Source organism: Geotrypetes seraphini, chromosome 3 (assembly GCF_902459505.1).
Source record: "Geotrypetes seraphini chromosome 3, aGeoSer1.1, whole genome shotgun sequence".
Lineage (NCBI taxonomy): Eukaryota > Metazoa > Chordata > Amphibia > Gymnophiona > Dermophiidae > Geotrypetes > Geotrypetes seraphini.
Window position 1 is genome coordinate 66101423 of NC_047086.1, and position 21881 is coordinate 66123303.

A 21881-nucleotide genomic window follows, 5' to 3' on the forward strand; every position below is an offset into this window, starting at 1 on the left:
CTAAGTCCATGTGAAGTTACCTTGTGCTGTATTTGACATCTAGCAAGGTCTCTGTTTGAAAGGAAAGATCTAAACTTAAAAATGAAGTGGCCAGAAGTTATGGTAAAAGCAGATAGTGTAGCTGGTTTTAAGAAAGATTTGGACAAATTCCTGGAGGAAAAGTCCATAATCTGTTATTAAGACATGGGGGAAGTGTCTGCTTGCCCTGGATCGGTAGCATGGAATGTTGCTACTCTTTGGGTTTTGACCAGGTATTAGTGTCCTGGATTGGCTACCATGAGAATGGGCTACTGGGCATGATGGACCATTGGTCTGACCCAGTTAGGCTATTCTTATGTTATGTTCTCATCTGTAGGGGCCTTTGTTTTCACTTCTTATTTTAATGTATTTTTTTTCTGGGAACTTATCAGTGTTTTTTATAATGGGAACAAAAATGGAAGAGAATTAATGTGTGTGGAATGGGGGGTAACTAATTTCTTCAGCTAAATAATTCAATCCACTTCAAACAGACATAGGAGAACTTGTGCACCATTCACACACCCTCCAACCAAAAACGTCAAAAGAAAAAAAACTGTTCGACAACCTCCTAGCCATTCGAGCTGCAACACTCGACCCCCAACTCTACAACCAATTGATATCAACCACAGACTGCAAAACCTTCAAAAAGAAATAAAAACCCTTCTATTCAAAAAACACATAAAACCGAACTAACACAATCAGAACTGTCCCAAGCATCACCTGCAACTACTCCATATGTACTTCTAATGTCATGACAATTTAGACATAATTTATGTTATGTTATGTTTGGAATAATGGTTACATATATGAGGTTCAATAAAAGAAAATTTTCACTGCCTGTATATATTCTGACCATTTATTCCATTTCATGGTTATTGCAAAAAAAAATAAAAAAAATTTTTTACATGGGGGGGGGGGGGGGGGTGTCAAAAAATGATGGGCCCCGGGTGCCACATACCCTAGGTACGCCACTGCTCCAGATCATGTCTGTTGGTATTTCATTGTCTTGTAAGTTAGCTATTTGGTGAACACTAGGGGTGTTTATTAGGCAGTTATTTCTTACACAGTTATTTCTTAGGTTTTTAATTTTAAAATCAAAATGTAGCGCTAGGTCTTTCGCAGAGGGTGGTTTCATGTTTTGCATAGGTATGGTGTAGCGGGTGGTGTCAAATAGATTTGTGATTAGGTTGAACAACTCTTTTGTGTTGATTCCTTATGAACCAGTGCAAAATAGGTTGATTTTGGTGGAGTAGAACGCTTTATGTTTGTCTTTTATCAGTTGTTTGTAGGTTTTTATGTTGGTTCTCCATTTGTTTGCGGTTTGCCAGTTCTCCTGTTTTTTTCCAAATTCTTTCTAGTCCCTTCCAACTTAGGCAGACTATTATAAAATACCTTCCACATGCCTGAAGGGCCTTCTTGATTCGCCTGCACTCAAATTCTGTCCAGTCTAGTCAATCACGAATTCAATAATATCAGATTTCATGAAATGTCTTGTGTTCTATGTATCTTTGGATTGGTTATAAATTTAGAAAAGCAGGGGTTTCTCTTATGTATATCCCTCTCATTCTATAATCTATCTATCTAGCCTTGTGTAAAAAGAACATTAAAAGGATGTAAATTATTTAGAACAAAGCAAAAGAAACTCGGATATGTGAAATACAATAATATTATAATATGCTACACTTTCACAAAAAGTATGTAAATGTCATAAATCAGTGTAGGCAGCGCTGCTTTAGTTTCAGGAGATGTGTGTTTCAAAGCCATTCAATATTATTAGATATTGCATTGACTTCCATTCGAGGCAAGATTATTATTCAAACTTGGCTGCATTTGTTATAAGGCATTATACAGTCTTGTACCTAATTATCGCCCGGGGTTCCTCTGCTGTATTGCTGATGATGTAATCAGCAACGCAGCCGAGGAACCCCGGGCGATAGAAGGCTACGAAGCAGCCTGTCTAGATTGCTGCCGACACTGCTAGTTTGTTATAAGGTATTTATTTCAGGCTCGTGGTTCGAATGGGAGAGAGAGATGGGCCGGGACAGGAGGGGGGGAGCACTGTGTTCACAGTGACTAGGGCTTATTTTCAGGGGTAGGGCTTATATTAAGACCTACCCCAAAATCATGCTAGGGCTTATTTTCAGGGTAGGTCTTATTTTCAGGGAAATATGGTATTTGCATCCCCTACTGTAAAAGGCTGTATACAAGGACTGTTCAAAAAGTATCAGACCTTAATTTTTCTTGCATAAATGAATAAAGCTAGGGAGGTGTGGTTTGGTACATGTATGTAGGCAACCCTAATGTGCATGCTTGAATTTTTTCCCACCTACAGAAGCTGTCAGTCGCCGGCAGACCACCGATGAGTGAGGAAGTGTAAGTGAGCGCCGTCAGATTTTCATTTTTGACAAAATGACAGAAAAAGTTGAACAATGCTACTGCATTAAATTTTGTGTAAAGCTTGGCGATTCCCAAGTGGAAACAATCTGCAAGATTCAACAGGTCTTCGGGGACGAAGCAATGGGCACCACACATATAAAAGAGTGGTTTAAGCGCTTCAGAGAAGGCCACACATCAGTGGAGAGTGAAGCACTTTCTGGTAGGCCCTCAATATCCACAAATGAGATCATCATTGACCAGTGAGACCCCTGGTGATGCAGGATCATGAAATCACGATCAGAGAACTTGTAAATGAGGTTCTGCGTCACCTTCGTAACGCTGTGAGATGCAAACTGCCAGACCTATGGGCAGCGGATAATTGGCAGCTCCATCATGATAACACACCTGCCCATTCTGCACATTTGATACGGAGTTTCCTGGCCAAACACAACACGTCTGTGATTCCTCAGGCTCCCTACTCTCCCGACATGGCTCTGTGTGACTTCTGGCTTTTCCCCAAGCTAAAAATGCCCCTTAAAGGGACCAGATTTCAGTCAAGAGAAGACATCATGCAGAATGCGACGGACCAGTTGCAAGAAATCTCAAAAGAGGCGTTCCAGCGCGGCTTCCGATTGTGGAAGAACCATTGGAAGAAGTGTGTGGCAGTCCAAGGGGACTACTTTGAAGGAGATTAATATAAGATTGTTGTCTCTGAATATGAGTATTTTTAATGAATAAAGATCTGATGCTTTTTGAACAGTCCTCGTATATAAGTGATTTTTCCATAGAATTCTTATCAGATATGTGGGATAAGAGCTTCATAAACAACAGGAGTTAACACAAGTGTATTACACTGAAGCAGTAGCTCGGCTCGACACTGACAAAGTTGTTGAAACATGGATTCATGTTGGAAGGGTTGTAATTAACTTTACAAAGAAATTTAGTTAAGTCATTTATAAATTTTATCTCAGTAGAAGTTTATGTTTTATAATTGTTATTAGTTTTATAACTTACATCAAGTGTAACAAGAAATAACATTTGATTTGGAAAACATCACTTGATTTGCTATTAATATAATCTAAAATTCATTAAATTTAACCACCCTTCCCCTCCCTATCACATCAACAATATTCATTTATTATATTACAATATACATGTTAATAAGATATCAAAAAAGACCATCCCACCCACCCATTCCCATCCCCTCATTTAAATTATCTTATTAAGGGAAAATGTTTATTATTCATTGCAAAAGTCTGTTAATGGTCCCCAAACCTCTCAAAATATATCAAAATATCCTCTCTGTATGGATAATGTTCTTTCCATTATATATATATGACATACAGAACTCCACCAGAAACTGTAATTTAATCTGCTCTGATTTTTCCAAGAATGTAATCTGTTGAATGGCAACTCCAGTCATAACAAGTAAAAGCACATTGTTTTTTGAAGAAATTTGACTTTTCGCTCTCATTGACATGCCAAATAAAATATGTCAAGGCCACCGGATTTTCTAACAACCTATTTATTTGGCCCCATATCGATTTCCAAAATGTCAATATAAATGGACAATAGAATAAAAGATGATCTAAAGTCCCAGCCTCAAAAGACGGTGCCAACATCTATTCGAATTAGAGCTATCTAATTTTTGTAAACGAACAGGGGTCCAGATAGCTCTATGTAAAAGAAAAAAACAAGTTCGTCTCATAGATGCAGACACTGTACATCTCATCCTCCAAGACCAAATTCGTGTCCATTGAAACGCAGTAATTTGATGCTTGATCTCAATGCTCCAAATGTCCCGAAGATATTTTTGGATTTTTTTCACAAATCTAGATATTAATTTATACCACTGTGTGGCCTGGTGTCCCAGAAAATCTACCTGAAAGCATAAGAATTCCAAGCTATAGTGGTTATTGAGATTTCTCCATTCAGGGAACCCCGCCTGAATGGCCTGCTTCAATTGCAACCATCTAAAACTTTGTGATTTACTAAGTAGAAATTTAGATGATTTATTGAAAAACCACATTACATAAGTAAGCTAATAAGATGGACTGAAATTGAAAAATGCTGGATCAGTGAAGAGCCAAGCTGTATGAGTCAAATTTTATTGTCTCTAACAGCATTCTGAAGATCCTGGTAAACTGCAAGGATATATTTTATTGTTATAAAGTGTTTGTTAATCTGGTATGATATGAAATTACTGTCTATTTGCGGTGCATTTGAAGGTATTCAATTGTTTATATGCACAATTTCCATTGCATGCAACTGTGAGGGGACATGGATCTGGGAGAGGCATGGGTGGTTTTGGAGCATGCCTGGCACTTTATGTGCACGTCTTACTTTTGGTTAAGTGTGTGGGATAGGCACAAAGGATCCCTAAATAGAAAGAGGATAGTATCGACACAAAACTCAAAAGATTATCAGACAAACAAGTATAATTTCATTTATGATACGCAGAAGAGATGCTTACGTGAGCCCCAGCAGTGGGGGAAGTAAAGTTGATGCCGGATGGACTTCTAAGGTCTTTGTCCCATATGTGGCAAGACAGATCAGGGCGGGCTGGAGTTACTTTTAATGGTGTATCTGACATTGGATCAATGTGGCTGATGCTGGAAGAACTTCTATGATCTGTGTCCTGTATATGAAAAGATGGATTAGGAGCAAATATGCATATTTTATACTACATTCATATCAACTGAGTGCAGGTTTTGCTTATCATGGGGCGAGAGGAAGGGAGGACATCTTATAGAGGAACTTAGCAAGTAAAATGAATACTCATAATTAAAAGAAGCCACCGCTGCCAATTCCTCCCTACCCCACTCCCGAAGCCTACCCGGCCACATGGCACACTCCATTCCCTCCACCCCTCTCCCGCCGCAGCAACAACAGGGACAGACCAAGCCAGGCACATGCAGCGACTGCACGCAGCCAGCCCACAAGCCTTCCCCCTGACGTCAATTCTGATGCCAGAGAGAAGGTTCTGAGCCAGCCAATTGCTACCTGGCTGGCCTAGAACCTTCTCTCTGATGTCAGAATTGATATGGGAGGAGGAGGCTTGTGGGCTGGCCGGTGCAATCGCTGAGTGTGCCTGGCACATCCCTGTTGCTGCTGCGGCGATGGTGAATGAAGCATGTTGGGTAATGGAGCATGTCGGGTGGCAGGGTCAGCTTCGGGGGCGGGGCATGGAGGAATCGACGGTGGCGGTAGCTTGAGCAGGGGAGGGGCAGGTATGGAGAGAGGAAGAAAAAGTTGGGGGGAATGGAGTGTGTCGGGTGGCAGGGTTGGCTTCTGGGGTGGGGAGTGGGGGCAGGCAGGGAGAGAGAGGAAAAAAATATTGGGGGGATAGTGTCGGGTGGCAGGGTTGACTTTAGGGGTGGGGCAGGGAGGCAGGACAGAGATAGATGTTGGTTGGGGAATGGAATGAGGTCTGGAGGAGAGAAAGCATGCAGGAGGCAGAAAGAAAGAAATATTGGATACACAGTCAGAAGGAAGTGAAATCAGAGACTTATGAAATCACCAGACAACAAAGGTAGGAAAATTATTTTATTTTCAATTTAGTGATCAAAATGTGTCAGTTTTGAGAATTTATATCTGCTGTCTATATTCTGCTCTATATTTGTCTATTTTTTCCATAGTTGTTACTGATTGCATATTTTAAAGTCATCTGCCTTGACCTGTTTGAAAACCCCCTCAATATAAATGATAATTAACATTTTCTCTTTGTACAGTATGCTTTGTGGTTTGTTTTTTTTAAATTTTGTGGTTACCATTATGTATTAATAAGATTATATTGTGTGAATATAAAAATTGGATGGAAGAAACTGCATTACAATTAGTGCTATTATTATGGGGGTGGAGTCAGGGGTGGAATTTTGGTGGAGTCGGGGGCGGAGTTTGTGCAGTTCTGGGGTGGAGCTTGGGTGGGGTACTCAGTTGGTATTTGTTAGGCTTAGGGGGTACTTGGCTTGAAAAAGTTGAGAAACACAGATTTTTACATGTTACTAAGTTAACCAGTGTACCTGCTTGTGTCTACTACTACTATTACTATTTATCATTTCTATAGCACTGTACATTTAACAAGTAATAGACGGTCCCTGCTCAGCAGAGCTTACAATCTAATTTGGACAGACAGACAGGACATATACAGTAGGGTCGTGGAGTTAAGCGCGTGGAGTTAAGAGCATCACTCTGACTTAATGGGGTGGGACAGTAGAGTGGGCAGACTTGATGGGCTGTAGCCCTTTTCTGCCGTCATCTTTCTATGTTCTATGTTTCTATGTTTCTAACTGAGAACATATACTAGTATTCTATAACAGCAATTCCACATGTAATTTCCACTATAGATTTCACGCTCAGTATGTATCATCCAGCTGCCCAACTTTGGAGAATTGCCTGCTGTAGTATTAGTACTAGTAGTAAACAATTTCATGCTTTACAAAAGAGGAAAAGAGTCAGGCTATTTTCTAGTACAGAAGCAATATTTGGAGTCAAAATAATATTTAGCCAAATGTTAATATATCTATTCAGAAATACACAGCAGAAGAAAGGAAGAATTCTAATGTTGTTCTTCTATGAATTAGAAGCACTAGATGGCGCTAATGATGTATTTTGAAGTTGATGGATAGTTTTACTCTGCTATAAGAAGAAGGAACAGGAGGGAGAGATTCCCAGAACAGGCTGATGAGAGACAGGCTCACAGCACTGGAGGGGTTTCAAATTTGATTTTTTCTATCCATGAACAAACAGAAAGCCATCTCTGCTGCAAAAGCAAAACTTCTATTTAACAATAAGTTTACCAGGTAAGGATATGATTTCTTCAGCTTCATCAAAACTTTACATATAATTGGGTTTAAGCTGTTCTTAGACATCCTGAAGCCAGAAGAATCAGAGAAAGTTGCCCTGAAGTGCTTGGTTTTTTGTTTTTTGTTTTTTGATAGTTTCCTTTAATGGCCAGCAAACTGTATAACTCTGCAGTGCAGGACCGGAGCAGGTGTTCTCCATGTAACCTGGGCTGCAATAATTCAATTTTTGCAGTGGTGAGCATAGAGTAATTCTGTGAACAGTATTTTTTCCCCCTTGTTTCCTTATCTGTGTTAAGCCTTACAAGCTCATACTCCTGAAATTTTCCTGAGTATCTGGATTAGTGTAGCCTCTATTCATTTGGGGGAGTTTGGGCACCACTGTTTTGTACTGTGGCAAATCAGTTTTTCTCAGGTCTAATGAAAACGGAAGAAAAGATATTGATGTGCATTTTAACTGCACATAGGTCCTTTGTACTGCAGCAAGATGCAATTGTAATGGTTTACAGCTGCTTATGAAAAAGAGGAGCCCAGTTGATAAGTGCTTGATTTTAGCATGGTAGCAGAGAAGTTTGACATCCTCCTGCAGAACAGGAAAAAACAGAATCATCAGTATGGAGAACAGTTCTCTTATTTCACAAATTCTCTTGTAGATGATCAGATTAATTTAATGGAACCAGAGTCTCTATGCTGCTAGGAAATGTGTTTATACTAACTTGAAAACTTTGCTGAGGAATGTGTTGGACAAATAAACTATTCCCCTCAACCTCCCATTAGAATATATTAGGTGAGAAATAAATGTTCTACAGGACAAAGCAATACACATCATCATTTTAATTTAACTTTGGTACCTTCCCTGGGAATTATATATAGCTGACTGGTTCCCTAAAGCATCTCCATAATCAGTCCAGCTAAGCCCAAGAAGACTCGATAAAGAAAGAGTGGAGAGTGCATGGGTTAGATATATTATTTTAAGCTTTTGGCCAAAATTTGGTTACTATGTTGCTAACATAAACTAAAAGGAAAACAGTGTCATACTGTTTCAAAATCTGCTCAAGTGTATAGCATTAGATTAGAAAACACAGAGCAGGCACTAATCCCAGCATAACAGATCTGAGTTCTGGTGAGTGCAGAGACATGCTAATAATTTTCATATACAAACAATTACTACATCAGAAGAGGCTATCCAAACTATTTCTCTGTTTCTTAGTAGATCTGGAGAACTGTTGTCATGAAAAAAGTTGTATCTCTTAATCCTGTTGTCTTAGTGTTTTCCCCTCAAAAGGCATGTTTGGATAGTTTGATGAGGGCTGGAGATGTGCCTTTTTCAAAGTGCTCCTACAGCACTACTCATTGTCCAGCAGAGGCCGCCATAGTAGTAGCAGCATCTGTCTTTTCCTCTTTGGGCTATGAATGCACCATTTACACAGTATACTCAAACTGATATAATTTTAAAATAAAAATGAATTGTCTTAAAAATATATAAGCAAGGCTAACCCCCCCCCCCCCCAGAAAGTACTTAGTGGTCCATTGCCTGCCACAATTGACTCATGGTGCACAAGTATTAACAAAATGGCCCAGGCTCTGCACACCTCAAATGCCCAATTGGATCCCCAGATTCTATATAGGTTGTCAACATTTGTGCACCCAAATTTGACCATGCGGGATAGATGCGTGCAGAAATTAAGTAACAAAGTGTTAACTATCAATAATTGAAGATGATTGGAGTACCCTACTTGCTATTCTATAGCATTGATCAGTGACGTAGTAAGGAGGGGCGGGGGGGGGGCAGATTGTCCCAGGGGTGCCCATATGGGCACACTGATGTGACAGCTGGTGCATCAGGGGTTGTGTAATCCCTGTTGCTAGCTGTGTGACTGAGAACTCCCCGCTTACTACACACCACACTACACATATTGATTGATACATTTTGCTACTTCTTGTGGCTACAGTGTCTCTCCCCCGCATCCTTTTTGTAGGGTCAGGGAAGATTGTTGTTTTTTTCTTGTTTGGGTTTCTTCCTTTTTTTGAGTTTTTGTGATATCGATATATTGCATATGTGGCAGAGGACAGGTGTTTAGTGAGCCTATAGTTTCTGTACAGGGATTTGTACCATTTTGATTGTTGCATTCTTTTCTTAACCAGAGATGTGTTCTAAGGGCTGATGCAATATTTATAATGATGCCTTTTCGTAGACTCTGGCCAGTTGCAGGGGCATGGCTATTGTGTGCTCACCCTTAAGGATAGCTCTGTATGCACTAGCACCTTTTCCTAGAAAAGGAGACTGAGAGGGGACATGATGAGAAACATTCAAGATAATGAAAGGAATAGACTTAGTAGATAAAGACAGGTTGTTAACCCTCTCCAAGGTAGAGAGAACGAGAGGGCACTCTCTAAAGTTAAAAGGGGATAGATTCCGTACAAACGTAAGGAAGTTCTTCTTCACCCAGAGAGTGGTAGAAAACTGGAACGCTCTTCCGGAGTCTGTTATAAGGAAAAACACCCTCCAGGGTGTCAAGACAAGGTTGGACAAGTTCCTGCTGAACCAGAACGAATGCAGGTAGGGCTGGTCTCGGTTAGGGCACAGGTCTTTGACCTGGGGGCTGCCGCGTGAGCGGACTGCTGGGTGCGATGGTCCACTGGTCTGACCCAGCAGCGGCAATTCTTATGTTCTTAAAAAAAAAAAAAAAAAAAAGCAACTCTACATGAAAATAATATGGGAAAATATAATATTGTCAGTATTGGGTATTTAGTTAGGGTTGCCAGATTTTCCAAATGGAAAATATGGACCCTAGACCTGCCCCCCAGGCCCACCCAGTTCCATCCATCCCCGCCCCATTATGCCCCAGTCCCACCCCCAATCCTGCCCTAGCCCTGCCCCCTGCTGCCTTCTCTCATCAGGCAAGAGGGCAAACGGTGATTTTTTGGAAGCTTTTCAAAACCTGGACAAAGTGCTGGGTTTTGAAAAGCCGTCTGGACTCCTGGACTTGTCCTCATAAGGAAGACATGTCTGGGGAAATCTGTCCGTTTGGTAACTGTAGGCTTAATGTTCATTGAGAACTTTTATTGGGCTAATAATCGCTGGGTTTTACTAGACGGCACTAGAGGCTTTTAGTGTGGGCCGGTGAGGTAAATGCTCTGATACTCATAAAAATTCTATGTGTGGGAGCATTTGCCTCACCAGCCTGTGCTAGAAACCTCTAGCGCTGTGTAGTAAAAGCAGCCCAGTATTAGGTGAGAACATTATCATGCATTTTTCATTTTGTGGCATGCATAAGAAAAGCCATGCTAGGTCATACCAGTGCTCCATCTCGCCCAGTATCCTCTTTCCAACAGTAGCCAATCCAAGTCACAAGTACATGGCAGAAACCCAAACAGTAGCAACATTCCATGATACTGATCCACGGGAAAGCAGCGGCTTCGCCCATATCTGTCTCAACAGCAGACTATGGACTTCTTCCTCCTGGCAATTGTCCAAACCAGAATTACAGATTTTCAGAAGTTTGCAGTAAACAACATTTTTGTTTTATTTCATTTATTTCCTAATCAACTTTGCCCAAATTATTAGCAGTTGTTACATGAGATTGCTTTTTACCAATGATCCAGATCCATTTCTGTTGTTTCAATGACCTTATGGAATCTGTGCAATGCATTTCATGCTTCTCTCTTGATGAGCTGTCCGGTATTATTCACTCGCATTCATTTCTGTGGAGATTTTAATCTTTAGTAATAAATGTATTACTCTGGTAAATATAGACTTTGGAATACATACTGTGTTTCCATTTACCCCTGGACAATCAAAAAGACAGGTCATCCAAACCGATAATCAAAACTGGTTTTAGACGTACAGTATCTAAATCCAACTTAGGTCTTTTCACAGCCTCTGTATGCCCAGAGTGAAAAGGGGTATTTTTGGAGGAGTGGATAGGGCAGGAGGTGGGCCGACCTAGACTTAGTCATCTGGCAGCCATAATCAAAAATGTTTGACAGGTTGCCAGACAGAACTGATACGTTTTGATTAGACCAAGTCGAAACAGGTATAAGTTCCGAATTGGGCTGCTGAGCTGTTTGTGGCTGCCGCAATCAGCTCAGCGGCCCAGTCAACCCGTCTCCCCGCACCTGTAATGATCCCTCCCCGAATATTCCCCCAACAGGAGGAATGCCCAATCCCTCCTGCCAGACACCCCCCTGCGAACCCCCACATTATTGATCACACTCTTCAGCAGCAGGAGGGACGCTCAATCACTCCTGCTGCCCATCCTCCACCCCCCCTCCCCAAACACCCAGCACGATTAAACTCTTCACTGGCAGGAGAGATGCCCAATTATTCCTGCCAGCCACACCTCTGAACCCCTGCCGGACCTCCCAGCCCACCTCCATACTAAAGATCCAAGAACCGTTAAATTTCAAAATTATTGTGTTAGGAGGACAAGGCCTCACACAACCCCTAACGGAGCCCAACACTCGTTTACTTAATATTCTACTGTTTCTGACTATCCAAAACATTTTACATTGCTGGAAGAATTTATCTATGGTAGAATTCATAGTATGGTGGAACACAGTTTGTATTACTAGCAAATTTGAAAGCGTAAGAGCAGAAAAACTTCACTCCAATAGATCATACCTTTAAATCTGGAGTTTGGTCCAATCTTACTGTAATTTAGACCATTGACAATCTGTATTTTAGATCGTATGTTATAAAGATTATACTGATCATCTCTTCTTAATTATTATGTGTTGCTCATTGGAAGTTCTCTTATATGTTTGTATGTCTGCATGCTTACCATTTACTGATAATGCGTGTACTGGTTTTATATATCTGCTATATACATTTTATACATATAATATGCATGATTTGTACAGTTGATTTGTTTTATGTTTTAGCCAATATTTGTATACTTTGTTTATCTATTTTAAACTTAATAAAAATACTTGAACTTAAAAAAAAAAATTACAAAGACTAGGGGACACTTGATGAAGTTACAGGGAAATACTTTTAAAAACCAATAGGAGGAACTATTTCTTCACTCAGAGAATAGTTAAGCTCTGGAACGCATTAGCAAAGGTTGTGGTAAGAGCGGATAGCGTAGCTGGTTTTAAGAAAGGTTTGGATAATTTCCTGGAGGTAAAGTCCATAGTCTGTTATTGAGAAAGACATGGGGAAAGCCACTGCTTGCTGCTTTTTGGGTTTTGGCCAGATACTAGAGACCTGGATTGGCCACTGTGAGAATGGCCTACTGGGCTTGATGGACCATTGGTCTGACCCAGTAAGGTTATTCTTATGTTCTTATGACTAGAGATGACTGTAAAAAATATAGGAGCTCTTTTACTAAATTGTGGTTAAATTTGCAGATTCTGTGGCAAAACATGGGACTTTACTGTGTGGAAGCTGCATATGTAATGCATTTGGGGATTAATAATAGGAAGGAAGCTGGGAGGAGAGAAGCTGATATGCACGGACGGGGAGAGGGACCTTGGGGTGATAGTGTCTGAAGATCTAAAGGTGAAAAAACAGTGTGACAAGGCAGTGGCTGCTGTCAGAAGGATTCTGGGCTGTATAAAGAGAGGCGTAGTCAGTAGAAGGAAGAAGGTGTTGATGCCCCTGTACAGGTCATTGGTGAGGCCCCACTTGGAGTATTGTGTTCAATTTTGGAGACCGTATCTGGCGAAGGACGTAAGAAGACTTGAAGAGGTCCAGAGGAGGGCGACAAAAATGATAGGAGGCTTGCGCCAGAAGACGTATGAGGAGAGACTGGAAGCCCTGAATATGTATACCCTAGAGGAAAGGAGAGACAGGGGAGATATGATTCAGACGTTCAAATACTTAAAGGGTATTAACGTAGAACAAAATCTTTTCCAGAGAAAGGAAAATGGTAAAACCAGAGGACATAATTTGAGGTTGAGGGGTGGTAGATTCAGGGGCAATGTTAGGAAATTCTACTTTACGGAGAGGGTAGTGGATGCCTGGAATGCGCTCCCGAGAGAGGTGGTAGAGAGTAAAACTGTGACTGAGTTCAAAGAAGCGTGGTATGAACACAGAAGATTTAGAATCAGAAAATAATATTAAATATTGAACTAAGGCCAGTTACTGGGCAGACTTGCACGGTCTGTGTCTGTGTATGGCCGTTTGGTGGAGGATGGGCTGGGGAGGGCTTCAATGGCTGGGAGGGTGTAGATGGGCTGGAGTAAGTTTTAACAGAGATTTTGGCAGTTGGAACCCAAGCACAGTACTGGGTAAAGCTAAGAAGAAAAAATTAAAAAAATTTAAATTGAATCAGGTTGGGCAGACTGGATGGACCATTCGGGTCTTTATCTGCCGCCATCTACTATGTTACTATGTTACTATGTAATGCTGCACCATGTTCAATTTGCAACTACCAAACAATACTTTTCTTGGAACAGCAAGGAAGCATTTAGCATCTCCTGTTCCCACACTAACTGCAAAAGTTCTGATTAGCGTGCAGTATTTTTCAGTGTAATAACCATAAAGGCCCTGATTCTGTAAATAGCGTCTAACTACTAGGCAACGTTTGGCATGGTTGTCAATCAACCGCTAGGTGCTGTTTATAGAATCGCTCCTAGCGGCACCAGGAGGCACTGAATCCTTAGGCACGCTGCCATTTAGGCCAGGGTTTTCTTGGCCTAAATGAGTGTGCATAAGGACGCCTTCCAGTGCCTAAGTCATTCCATGCCCAAACTCTGGTCTGAATCTACCCCTAACCGTGCCTACTTGCCATGTAGGCACTGGTAGGCGCCTCAAGGTAGATGTCTACCTTGAAGTGGTAGGCGCCTACTGAGTTAGGCACCTACTAGCAAATTAATTTTTTAAAATTGTGTTTAATTGGCTTTTAATGGTGCTTTCAATTAGCAGCACTCTAAGCCAATTAAAAAAAATTAAGTTAGGTGCCAAGGTCGGCTAGACATACCAATCTAGGTGCCTAACTGTAGGTGGCTTTTATAGAAACAGGGTCAAAATGCTTTCCAAACCCATTCTCTGTCCATTAAATGGCCCCTAAAATGGAAAGCACTTAGCCCTGGTTTACTATCCGGTAACTGCAAAACTATTGCAAAGGCCCTTAATACAGTTATATATACTAGCACAGGGCTGCCCAATTCCGGTCCTCAAGATCTACAAGCAGGCCAGGTTTTCAGGATATCCACAATGAACATGCATGAGAGAGATTTGTCTGTACTGCTTTCTTGGTATGCAAATCTCTCTCATGCACGTTCCATTGTGGGTATCCTGAAAAACTGGCCTGCCTGTAGATTTTGAGGACCGGAATTCTATAACTTTCTGCACCCAGATTTAGGCTTAATGTACAAATTTGCACATGCAATTTATAGAATAAGATCAGTTGTGCACAAAACTTAATATAGTTCTCTCAATCTTTGACTACTGCAATGCAATCCTGCTGGACATTCCGAAGTACATGATCACTCAGATTCAAATGGTACAAAATGCAGCAGCAAGATTTCTACTGCGAAAAATCGATGCCGATGAGCGCCATCCCACTACTGAAAGAGTTACACTGTCTCCCGATCGACAGCAGGGTGAAAATCAAGATCTTGCTGCTGACACACAAAATCATTAATCTAGCAGTCAGACTACATTGCCAAATGCCAGCACGTACCCTGTGCTTAAGCCAAGAATACCTGCTGGAAGTATCCTCCTTCAGAGACATCAAATACAAAAGCGTCAGGAGAAGAATATTCTCAGTAATGGTTTAAAGGTGGTGGAACTCCCTTCTGAAGGAATTAAAACTAGAAGAGGACACCAGAAAGTTCAAGAAAGGGATAAAGACCATCCTCTTCAAAGACTACTCTAACTAATAATTCAACATAGAAGAGATAGCTGGATAGTCCCCACTAGGAACATGATAGGGTGAACACAGTAGAGACACCCAGAATTGCTGATGATATGATAAACAAACAAAATATAGATAACTAGAATTATCAGGATGCATGTAAATCTAAGATGAACATAATACACGATACTAGTATTATAAGTGTATATACATAGGATGATTAATTAGTTTCTATTGAAAACCATCTCAGAAAACGCTAACTCTGTATTGTAACTCCATTACAGAAGCTCATGTAAACTACTCTGAACTGATTCCCCAATCATTGGTAGTGGTATAGAAGCTTTCAATAGTCAATTATCAATCAATCTAAAAATTTGCTGTTATTTGAAGTTAACAACCAATTATTGGCTTTAGGTGATTTTAATCACTCACAACTTCTGGGGGGCAGGAACATGGGAGGGACATGGGCACCTTAGGGACATGATTGGAATGAGGCATGCAGGTTATAGAATAGTAGGAGTTATGTGCCTAACTGCGAACAGTTAGGTGCCAGAACTTAATCCAGCCTTTGACATGTCGTAGAAATATGACACTTAGGACTCCTTTTACTAAGCCGCGTTAGGGCATTAACGCGTGGAATAGCATTGAGCTGGCGTTAGTTCTAGCCATGTAGCGCGTGCACTAAAAACTGGTTGAAGCTGAATTTCTTTATGGGTCTGATATAAGGTATATATCAGTATTAATCATCAAACCCATCTTTTTAGTCAAAAGCCGCCGTGATGTGGTCGTGTTTCCTCAGTGAGTAGATAAGTCTTAGCGCTATGTTTTGAATTGTTTGTAGTTGTTTTGTCATGGTTGTGGGGCAGTAGTTTAGAACAGTGGTTCTGAACACTGTCCTGGAAGACCACCAGACCAGTCGTGTTTTCAGGATAGCCCTAATGAATATGCATTGAGCAGATTTGCATGCCTGTCACTTCCATTATTTGCAAAACTCTCTCATGCATATTCATTAGGGTTATCCTCAAAACCTGACTGGCCTGGTGGTCCTCCAGGACAGGGTTGGGAACCACTGGTCTAGAAGACCTAGGACTAGGAACTGGACCAAGAGCTGGAATTGTGTTCTTTTGAAAAATTTTCGAACTTGCCTCAAGTTTCTCAAGACCGCGAATGATTTTTGTATTGTTTTGTTGATTTGTGGTTGCATAGTACAGCATCTGTCTATTGTTTTAGAGTAGGTTGTATGGGGTATGTGATTGAGTTTATTACTAGATTTGTTATGGTTGGGTTTTTATTATTTTCGAGGAGAATGAATTTTGTCTTGTCTGGGTTCAGTTTCAGTTTGTGATTTTTCATCCATGTTGCTACTGCTTCAAGTGTCCTGTGTAGTGTGTCTGTCATGGAGAATGTTGTCTGCATAGTTATAGGAGGTTAAGCCTAAATTTTCCAGGCAGGTGCCGAGGAATGCAATGTGGAGATTTAAGAGAGTTGGGGGATAGTGGAGATCCCTGGGGTACACCACAAGGGTTGGACCATGGTTCTGAATTTTCTTTGTTCAACTTTACTCTGTAAGTTCTGGATTATAGGAATCCTTGAAACTATGTGTGAACCTTGTCTGTGATTCCTATTATATCTAGTATTTGAGTAGGATGTTGTGGTCCACCAGGTCAAATGCTGCAGTGAGATCCAGTTGTATAATTAACATTTTTCTACCTGTGCTGAGGTGTTGTCCAGCTGTGTCTATGAGGGAACCCAGTAGTGTCTCTGTGCTGTAGTTGGTTATGAAGCCAGATTGTGTAGGGTGGAGTATGTTGTGGTCTTCTAGGTAGTTAGTGAAGAGTTTGGCTACCAGGCCTTCCATTAGTTTGACAAAGTGGTATTGAGGCTCTGGGTCTGTAGTTGGATGGTTGATCCATTGCTCCTTTAGGCCTAAATTCTCTATTACTGCGTTTAACTTAGGCGTGCTTTGGACGTCGGATATAAGTGAATAATCATGGAGTTAAGGGTCTTAATTAATGTTAATTGGGTAATAGACGACACATAGACGTCCCTAGGTAGTACATAAGGAACTAACGTCTATCGAAAGCATAGTCCCGTCTGCAGCTCTGGACGTGGGCGTTCCGTGGGCGGTCTATGGGCGTGCCAAGTGGGGACGCTGGATAGGCGCTACTTGGGCGAACGCGTGCGTCTAACTCTCGTGAATTATGTAGACGTAAAAAACCCTGGTCTAACTTGGATTTCAATGCCGTTTCAACTATCGTAATTGCGGCTCTTTGTTACACGCGAGGCAGACGTCTGCTGTATTTTGTATCAATAATTCCAATAGTAAATTTCAATAGGTATGTTTCATCTTTTCTCTGTCCTAATAAATAGAATGACACCATAACAATGGAACACATTATATTGCATGGATAACAAACCACATTTCAGCCCAAACCATAATATAATATTCCCATGGCTTTTACAACCCCCTTTTTTGTCTCAACAAACAGCACTGCAATCGGCTCTCTTTTGAAAGCAAAGAAAAACCAGCACACATTATCAGCACTTAAAAAGAGAATAAACAGATACACACCTTAACATTCCAGCTTCCCTCATTGCAAAATGGAGGTGTTCAGTTGCACAAAACTGACCTCATTGTGACCTCATCAATCTGCATCTTCCAAAGTAATATGCCACAATTAAAAGACGTGGTGGGTGTTGAACCCACAACCTCTGGATGTTAGCAGCATAGGCTGGGCTCCTAACTGATAGAGCTACAGCTGTTTGACTGAGCTGTCTGTGCTTCATTAGGTATCATATCAGGATGAACTCAAATAAGTTTAAGCAAAGGAATGCCTAAAGATTTGGAACGTTTTCAAGTAGAAAACAAATATGAAATATGTATTAAAGAATTGCAGCACAAATAACGCCTAAACGGAACAGATTATTTACAGTCCTATATGCATTAGTACAGTGCTCAGAATGAAGATTAGCGTGTAAGAAAAACAGAGCTCCACCTCACATGCATTCAAGCACACTTGGGAATATGGGTTTGGGGCTCAGTGAAAGCAGCGCTTTTAGCCATTGAGCTAACACTCTTTTGTCTCAGCCTACTATGACATTATAGCTAAACTCCTTTTCCCTTAGCACTTCACTAAGATATGATATGACAAGGGAATGAGAGGAATTGGAGGTGTGGGTCAGTGAGGAAAGGCACTCTCTACCAATCGTGCGGCCTTTAAGGGTTCAAATCCCAGCCTGTATTTTACTTGTGGCGTATCAGCTTTCCAGGTGCACTTTGATGATGGTTTCCACTTCTTATAGGAGTTGAATATAACATTTCTCCATTTAAACATGGCATACGTTGTTAGTTTTGATCGTGGTAAAGTATACATTTCTGAAATGGTGAAGAAACAATAAGCGGTATAAGCAAATCCAAACTGCTATAAGCGCAAGAAAGCATTTGTAGCTCAACACGCTAATGCTCCTTTTCTGAGCTTTGCCATCTAAAACTCCCCGGTTTGACTCCCACCTTTGCTCATTTTAATAAGGTCCTCGTTTTTTCCTATTAGATCTTATAACATTTCCCTTTGCAGGCAAACCTATTTTCAACTTACCATGGCTCGGACATCCTACGCAGTGATGAGAGCACATTAACCAGGCGATCCACAAATGTCATCTTGCTGCTTATCACTGCTTAGGATGTCCGAGCCATGGTAAGTTGAAAATAGGTTTGCCTGCAAAGGGAAATGTTATAAGATCTAATAGGAAAAAACGAGGACCTTATTAAAATGAGCAAAGGTGGGAGTCAAACCGGGGAGTTTTAGATGGCAAAGCTCAGAAAAGGAGCATTAGCGTGTTGAGCTACAAATGCTTTCTTGCGCTTATAGCAGTTTGGATTTGCTTATACCGCTTATTGTTTCTTCACCATTTCAGAAATGTATACTTTACCACGATCAAAACTAACAACGTATGCCATGTTTAAATGGAGAAATGTTATATTCAACTCCTATAAGAAGTGGAAACCATCATCAAAGTGCACCTGGAAAGCTGATACGCCACAAGTAAAATACAGGCTGGGATTTGAACCCTTAAAGGCCGCACGATTGGTAGAGAGTGCCTTTCCTCACTGACCCACACCTCCAATTCCTCTCATTCCCTTGTCATATCATATCTTAGTGAAGTGCTAAGGGAAAAGGAGTTTAGCTATAATGTCATAGTAGGCTGAGACAAAAGAGTGTTAGCTCAATGGCTAAAAGCGCTGCTTTCACTGAGCCCCAAACCCATATTCCCAAGTGTGCTTGAATGCATGTGAGGTGGAGCTCTGTTTTTCTTACACGCTAATCTTCATTCTGAGCACTGTACTAATGCATATAGGACTGTAAATAATCTGTTCCGTTTAGGCGTTATTTGTGCTGCAATTCTTTAATACATATTTCATATTTGTTTTCTATGAGTTAAATCAAACTTCAGAGGGCTTGGACAGGTGTTGAAGAATGATCCAGTTAGGGGGGGATGTTTTTGGTGGGGGGAGGGTGTTCAGCATGAGAGAGAACAGGTTGCATTAACTATTAGACAATGGGCTGCACATAATAAAAGCTGAAGCAAAATATTGATATGTAAAGGCAAGGCTAAAGAGTTACCAGGTGTCCTGGCTGAGAAATGAATATAACCTATTTGCTAACCTTACTCAAGACTTGAACCCCCTGATGTATGGACGATGAAAAAAAGCAATGCCTTAAGGCATAGAGCTATAGAGGTAACTTTGTTTAGAACATAGAGCTTAGAGATGTGAAGGAAATGACTACAACGTCACTACAGCTGTATATTGCAAAACCACATCCAATGCACATCCAATTAGATTTGAATCCTAACGGTTTCTATGACGTCCGCCGCTAATGAGGCGTGCTTAGTATATAGAAAGCTTTGGCACAGCCATTTTGCCTATGTAAGACCCCCTCATGTGAGTTGGTGTTTGTGGTGTTCTGTTTCCTCAATGATGAAACTTTGTGCTATGACTTGCCTGTTCTCCTTTATACTCCCTTCTGCCTTTGACACTCCTCCCCTCCCCCATTATCTGTATTTCCTTAGTTTATGGATTTTTCTGGGTGTTGGTGTGAGGGATTGTTGGGGACTTAAATTTTGTGTTAAGTGTGGAGGGGAATAAATTGTTAGGGAAAAGAAGGGGCCAGGTCAGGTTACACACAGATGCCCACACCCACCACTCTCCCTGCTTTCATAATGTCATTGTCTGCCCCACCTCCATTTTCCATAGTAGCAGAGTACACCAAAAAGAAAGAGCAGAGGGGGCCTACAACATTCAATTAACTCCATGTGGAATGGATGGGAACCTTTGTTTAAATATGGGAAATATGTCATCAACCAAGGCAGCTACTGCACCAGATGGGATACATATTAATGAGATTCTTAAGTTGAATGCAGGAGAGGTGTCTAGATATGGCCAGACTTGGAGGAGGGGGGAGCAGAGATATGCTGGATAGTAGTCTTGAATGAGAAAAGATAAAAGCAAGAGGTGGAGGATGTCATGGAGGCAAGGAGAGATTAGGGATGCAAGGGTATTTGCTAACAGAAAGGGTGAAAGGTTGCCACTGGGGATGGAAGGAGATTAGGGAGTAACACTAGGTTTTGAGGTGGAATGGAGAGATGGCATGTAGGTTCCAGCCCTCTCCTCCCCTCCCCTGGTATGCATCAAGGAAAATAACAAAAGAGAGGGACAGATGTTGATGCATAGGGAGCTAGGTTGTGAAAGGTGGGATAAGAGGATTGTAAGGGATAGCGCTAATGAGCATGCATGAGAGACCTGCATCTAATGGAGGTGTCAGCCATCAAATCTACCACGATGCATATCCATTAGGGGTATCCTCAAACCCTTAACTGGCCTAGTGGTCGTTCATGACACTGTTGGGACATACCTCTGTAAACCACATGATACAGCAATGTAGCTCTGGGAAGCACCTAACGAATACAATATAAGCTGAAACACAAACACACTGTCAGCTATATATGTTTCATTTATTTGATGGATTTTATTGTAAAACATAAATCCATTGACTTGCTGTTGTACATAATAGATGGAAATATGCATAATATAGGATGCAACCACAAAAAACAAAAGGGAACAAGCCTGAAGAAGTATTTAATACCTTATTTAACTCAGATGGTGCTCAGAATCCACGGATGGAATACAAAAAACTCAGGATGGGGAACAAACCCCTAAAGAGATTGGTCATTGAAAGTGCTTCATTCTGTTTAGCATGTCCATAACATAGGTGAGTATTCAATGATTCCAAAAAATATACTTTCAAAACGTGCAAGCAAACTTAACTTAAAAGTCCATACAGCGATGGTCCGGCAGGGTTCAGACGCGTTTTGCCAAGGAGGCTTCTTCAGAGAACCCGCTGTGCTGTGTGCAATTAATTATTAAATGCTTCCTGGTTCAAAGAAAAAAGTTTTTCATTTCCTGTGACAAGGATGAAGTCAGGCAAATGTCCAGGCTGCCAACAGATGGCAACGGGTTGCACCTTAAGATGAAGTCAGGCAAATGTCCAGGCTGCCAACAGATGGCAACGGGTTGCACCTTAAGATGAAGTCAGGCAAATGTCCAGGCTGCCAACAGATGGCAACGGGTTGCACCTTAAGATGAAGTCAGGCAAATGTCCAGGCTGCCAACAGATGGCAACGGGTTGCACCTTAAGATGAAGTCAGGCAAATGTCCAGGCTGCCAACAGATGGCAACGGGTTGCACCTTAAGATGAAGTCGGCAACATGGCTCCTGGAGAGCTACAGATCCTTGGAAGGGTGTAATAGTTATTATCCAACTATGATGCCCTCGATGGGAGTTGAAGCTGATGAAGATTGGCACTCAGGCCAGGATGCTATC

General features: G+C 41.2%; 1 protein-coding gene across 1 annotated transcript in view; it reads left to right on the forward strand.

The window, feature by feature from the left end:
- Positions 1 to 7074: 7074 nt before the first annotated feature.
- Positions 7075 to 21881, forward strand: part of LOC117357880 (collagen alpha-1(XXI) chain-like) — a 381914-nt gene continuing 367107 nt past the window's right edge. Inside the window, exon 1 of the mRNA XM_033939103.1 lies at positions 7075 to 7196. The gene's annotated coding sequence lies outside the window, so the exon portion shown is untranslated. The remainder of the gene's footprint in view (positions 7197 to 21881) is intronic.